Source organism: Sceloporus undulatus, unplaced genomic scaffold (assembly GCF_019175285.1).
Source record: "Sceloporus undulatus isolate JIND9_A2432 ecotype Alabama unplaced genomic scaffold, SceUnd_v1.1 scaffold_1114, whole genome shotgun sequence".
Taxonomy (NCBI): domain Eukaryota; kingdom Metazoa; phylum Chordata; class Lepidosauria; order Squamata; family Phrynosomatidae; genus Sceloporus; species Sceloporus undulatus.
In genome coordinates this window covers 1-6,050 of record NW_024804034.1, presented here as the reverse complement: position 1 = coordinate 6,050, position 6,050 = coordinate 1, and the positions used below count along the sequence as shown (strand labels likewise).

Genomic DNA, 6,050 nt, shown 5'->3' with positions numbered 1-6,050 from the left:
GCAAAGAAAATGCAGACAACATTAGCAGTGATTCCAGGTGGCCTCACATCAATACTGCAGCCACTGGACATTTGCATCAAAAAGCCTTTCAAGGCACAACTGCGTAATATGTGGCAAAAGTGGATGTGTTTGAGACAAACAAAACTAACAAAAGGAGGGAATCTTATGAAACCAGACATTGATAAGAAAATAGGTAAAGGATGCCTGAGATTCAATTCACCCAGAATTGGTGAAGAAGTCGTTCCTAAAATGTGGCATCATTAATGCAATGGATGGAACAGAGGACGATGCCATCTATGAAGACAAAAATGAATCAACATCAGACAATGATTCAATGCATTGTGATAGCACAAATGATGTTTATGCTGATGATGTCACTGAAGAACAGTTCCACCATTTATTCAATCATTCTAGTGATGAGGAATCAGGCTTTGAAGAATTTGAATAATGCATTGGTTCCTCTACAATCAACTTTCAAACAGATTCAAACTAGATGCTAACCTAGAAAATTCTGAAACTGAAAAAAATGAATCAGATAACATATTAATGGAGAATAAGAAATTAACATCAAAGCTATATAAAATTTTGCAACAAAGAAAGGTGGAACAAGGTGTCATAAAAGATACTATGATTCAGTGGGCCAAAGATATCAGTAGAACAATCGAACTGGAAAGCTGGTAAAATGCCAGGGAAAAAATCATTGAAATTTACATGTTGCCAAAATCTTCATGGAAACTGTAAGAAAATGAGATTCAGGGGGCACCTCACTCTGGTCAAGATTGCCAAAATGCATAGAGGAAAGAACAATGTATGCTGGAAAAGTCTAAAGGCAAAAGGGACTTGGCACCACATTTGGTGGAAATGCCCTAAGATAAAGAAATTCTGGAATCAAATTCACTTAGCAATAGCTGAGATTATTGGAGTGAAGTTTGATATGCTACCTGAGGTCTACCTTTTAAGCATGACAAATACTGTAAACTACCAAAAAAAAAAAAAACTAGAAAATTTACACTGGTGCAAAATCCTTTATATGGTTACGGCTGGAAGATTACTATTGGCTCAATACTGGAAATCAAACACTCTTCCAAACACAGACGAATGGCTGTTAAAACTTCATGATATGACAGAAATATAAAATTTATGGAAAGTTATAAAGTTACAGAAATGAATCACTCCTAGTTCTCTGGCACTGTTTTCTTTTGCTTCATCCTTTCGACCCTTTGTTTCATGCCCTTAAGTTTTACCCTCGACTTATCTAAGGGTCATAATCAAAATCCATGATTTTGGCCCCAAAACCTGTCCTCAACTTATATATGAGGTCGACTTATACATGAGTATATACGGTAATTTTTAAAAATGCCTTAATTTCATTCTTTAAAAATATTTTTCAAAAATTTAACATTGCACTGGACTGTTGATTAAATTAAGATGGGCTCCAAAAAGGATCAAGATTAGAGTTCTAGAATTTCATTCTATTTTCTTCCTTGATATCAATATTTCACTTTTCTTGAAAAATAAGGCACCTTCACTTTCACTGTTTAAGCAGTTTTTCCCCCCTTATATGTGGTCCTGAGGTAGAATGGTTTTCTTCATTTCTTCTTTCCAGCTTTACTGGAGATGAAATCATACAGACGCCTCGGAAACAGGAAAAGGCTCCAAAGCTTTCTCGGCATTCTTCCAGTTGTGGAAATTCTCTTGATACCATTCAACTAGTGCAAGAGAACAGGTATTTCAAACAAGATAAATATTGCAATGAACATATGTACACACACCGTTCAATTCAAAGCAGAAATAAACAAAAAGTGCACCAGATGACAGCATGCTGGGGTCACAAGTTAATCACAATCATGAAAATAACTTTGGGTTTGGGTCCTCCTCCCCACTTTGAAGTTCTTTCTCACTTTGAAGTTTCTTTCTCTCTCATGGCACAAAGCCTCAAGTGACATTGACAACATGTTCTAAGGCAGGTCTGAGTGCAGGAGCAAGAGACACCCCCCCTCCCCATTTGTCTGACTGTTTTGTACACCTGAAGCCTAAAAAGAAGGTGGATAGAGCATAGGAGCAAAAGCTAAAATTGACAAGAAGAAATCTTTATCTGGTAAATATATGTAAAAATCCTGTATATGTTTTATTATAAACATATGTTTATAATACAAAAGTATAAAGAAATAAAATCCTTCAAAACCCACTAAGAATCAGAGTTACATGAAACACTTGAATTATTTCTAGTGCAGGAAATGATTTAATTAATTTATTAGAGAATCAATTAAATTCACTGACTAATTTTAATTCTGTGTAGAAATTTTTAAATTTATGTTTATATCACCTAAAGGACCCAGGAGCTTTAACCTATTATGGCAGAGTAGCACTACCACGCTGAATTAACTGCTTGGACCCCACATCTTCTGGCCAAAAGAAAAACTCAGAGGTAAAGTGAACTGCCTCTCCTGGTAGTCTTAAGGAATAGCAATGCACCTTGTAACTACACTTGTCCCTTCATATTCGCTACGATTAGAGGCACAAGACCTCCGTGAATATGGAAAAACTGCAAATAACAAAAACCATGTTTTTACCTGAGAGGTCACCTCTCTAAGAATCTCTAGGTCTTCCAGTGCAACTCTGTGGCCAACGTCCAACAGACACTGACCACAGAACTGCACTGGAGTAACTTCAAATGCCTAGCAGAGTATTCTCTCTAGGAATCTCTAGGTCTTTCAGTACAATTTTTAGTTAAAGTTGGCACAGAGTTGTACTGGAGGACTTAGATATTCCTAGATAGAACATATTAATCAAAGCCACAAATATCAAAGCCGAAAATATGGAGGGATGAATGTATATTGAAGAATCCACTCCATTCTTCAGCATAAAACAAATTGCCAGTTTTGCTAAAGCAAATGTGGACTTTCCAGCCATTCCTTTTGTTTTTTGCATTTTTGTCAATCTGTGCTAATCTCCTTTATTTTACTCAACTATGAGCTTAACAGAGCATTCAAACTAACAATGGAAGCTTCACAAAAGGAACTATACCAGCTTAAATCTACTATTTGACATACTCAAACATATATATATATAAATATTACATGTCAAATTGAAGATTTTCTCCCTTCTGCTGCAGTGTCCATTACACAAACTAGGAAAGACTAAATGGAATACAGTATTAAATGGCTATACTGTCAAGGTAAAAGTGTAAATCTTGGTAATTCTTACTGTAACATACACTGCTCATAAAAGTTAATGTAATTTTTGCTTATTAATACATACAAATACAAATGCATACTGATATACTTTGCTTTAATAACTGAAGCTTTAACTGTTTAAATAATGTCAACCTTACTATCCAAAATAACCTACAAAACCTATGCAAACAATGATTTTCTGTTCTTTCTCTCCCTATCCATTTTCAAGAAATCGTCAAAATAACTTACTTGTTTTCTTTATTCCTTCTTTCCAAGGTACCTTAGGCCTCCAGCCTAAGCTGTACATTTTTCCAGAATTCATTGGATATCCCAAGTCATTTGTAGGTCTTTTGGAAAAAATGAGAGAAGCTTTTAATAAAATCATATCGCTTCAAGTAACATATAGCAATAATAAAAAAGGAAACTTTATAAAGAGACCATGAATATGAGTTGCAGGAGTTCGGCAGAACAGTAAAGAACCGGGGGGGGGGGCTGGAATGTCTCATCAGCAGGGTCGCATGGTCGAGATCACACGAGGCAGTTGGCAACAAACAAATGTAATATGTTGTATAATCCCAAAAATATGAGTAGAACGCACGGCAAGAGCCAATGTGGGGTAGTGGATTGAACGTTAGACTAGGACACTGGGATACTAGGGTTAAAGTTCTTGCTCAGCCATGGAAAATAACTGGGTGACCTTAGGCAAATCATACTCTCTCAGCCTCAGAGGAAAGCAAGAGACCTCAGAAGAACCTCTTTTGAACAAATCTTGTCCAGAAAACCACGATAGGTTTGTCTTAGAGGTTGCCATAAATCAGAATTATCTTGAAGGCACACAACAACAACAATAATCACAGGAGGGATTACTTCTTGATTTTTCTGCAGAAAATGTTCAATTTCTAAAGATAGCTTTGTGAAATTAATTAGTAATATCATGTCAAGCTAATTTGGGCTACTGCGGGCAACAGCTCTTGTAAGTGTAAACATAAAACACACATTTAGATGTACCTTTGTCTTTAAACTGCAGATCCCATTCCCACTTACAGAAGAGGGAAGTACAAATTAAAGCCCAAAGGTATACAAAATTCCAGCATACAAAATCAGACCATTTTGTTTTTCAGGAACTCACATCATTGGCATGCTCAAAGTGTAGCATGCAACAGAAACTTTGAAGGTTCAATTCTTGGTTTATTTATATCCCACCCCTCTGGTAAGAAGCATTCACTGTTGTGAAGTAGCTTAAGCTGGGAGAATATATGGCCCTAGGTATGTGTCTTGATTACATGGGCATCCTTATGAATTCTGAATTCATCCTGATTATTTGCTCTTACAACAACTCTACATGCAGCTTGTCAGGTTACAAAATATGGAGGCAGGATTATCTGGTAACTGAAACACTCTATGAAAAAGAAAAAAGAGGCTGGCAAGAAAAACCACATTCAGGAGTTATAAGTTTTGCTCTGTTTTTCAAGCAGTCTGATTATAGTATTGCAGTATAACTGTACTGCTTCAAGGGGCTATAAAGAATTCCAATAAAATACTTGGTCATCCAGTTAGTTTCTTATGTATAACACTAATTTTATGCCTAAAAAATAAGAACATTGTTTAACTGCAAAAGTGCTTTCAGCAGTTAAATCTCAAGCAGGTCATTTGACTGTATTATTATTAGAAACATTGTTACCCTTTTCTCAGCCCCTTCCCAAAAGGGTCCTCAAGAAGCTTACAATGATCAGTAAAACACTCCCTCTCCTACTAGATGAAAAGGCCTTTACAATTTAGAAGACACAACACAAAGGAAAAGGGACGGGGACTTGCAAGCGGAGGGAAAACATAAGGACAAACATTGTACTAATATGAAACACTGTGCCTTGCACAAGTATTTACACCCACCCCTTTTGAGTTTTCCATATTTTTTCACAACCTGGAATTGGAATGGATTTTATTGACACTGTTACCACTTGATGTACAAGGTGCAAAACAGATTTACTGCAACAAAAAAGGCAAGTAAACAAAAGCAATTTTAAGTGCCATGTATAGCTCACTGATTTTTAGTGTAACTTGCTGACAACTGCTGAATTTTACATGAATGTTTTAAGACTGTTCTTTCCTAGCTCAGCACCTAGTGTCTACCAACAACTATGCAAGCCCACCGACCTCCCATCTCTTTCGCTATATCCAAGATTTCATGCCCCTAGGTTTTTTTCAATCCTTACAAACTACATCACACTTTTATATCTTTCATATACACTTCAATTCTGCAATCTTTCACTTCACAGAGAGGCTTTTACCTTCATTGAAGGAAAACTGCTTTATATCAATATTTGTCAAAACAGTAATAAGTATAAATATTAGCATTAACTGACAATGCCTGATTGCACCGATTTTGGCTTATTGAAGAGCAGGCATGGGGATCAACCTTCCATTGTCTGACTGTAATCCCCAGCATTCCTCACTATTTGCTATGCTGACTAGCATTAATGGAAGCTGTAGTCTGACTACTAGAAGGCTACATGATTCCTGATGCTGTTTTAGGCGTCCTGAGGCAGGTGGCAATTCTGCTGATCTTTTAAATTGAAAGCACTGGGCAATTTGTAATCTCCAGAGGTTCTTGGTAGGAGTTGAAATCCACAACCCTATGAAGCACTGCTAGAACAGGGACTGTTAGTGTGACTGAAGGAGAGGAAAGACTGGGGATTTTGCAGAAAGAACACACATGCTGGGGAAAAGGCTGACAAGAAGAATAGTGCAGCCACTAAACATTGGTTCTAAAGATAATACGTATACTCCTGTTCAACACACAGAGCCCCCACAATTATACACTTTCTTCTGATTTAAATCATCCTACACTTTTCAAACTCAAATGTTTGTATTCTG

The 6,050-nt window shown here is 36.6% G+C and overlaps 1 long non-coding RNA gene across 1 annotated transcript; it reads right to left on the bottom strand.

Annotated features, from left to right (window-relative positions):
- Nucleotides 1–1,555: 1,555 nt before the first annotated feature.
- On the bottom strand, nucleotides 1,556–3,626 carry LOC121917852. Its single transcript, XR_006101116.1, has 2 exons — nucleotides 3,426–3,626; nucleotides 1,556–1,709 (listed from the first exon to the last, which is right to left on the bottom strand). It is a non-coding gene; the product is annotated as an uncharacterized LOC121917852 (long non-coding RNA).
- Nucleotides 3,627–6,050: the final 2,424 nt, after the last annotated feature.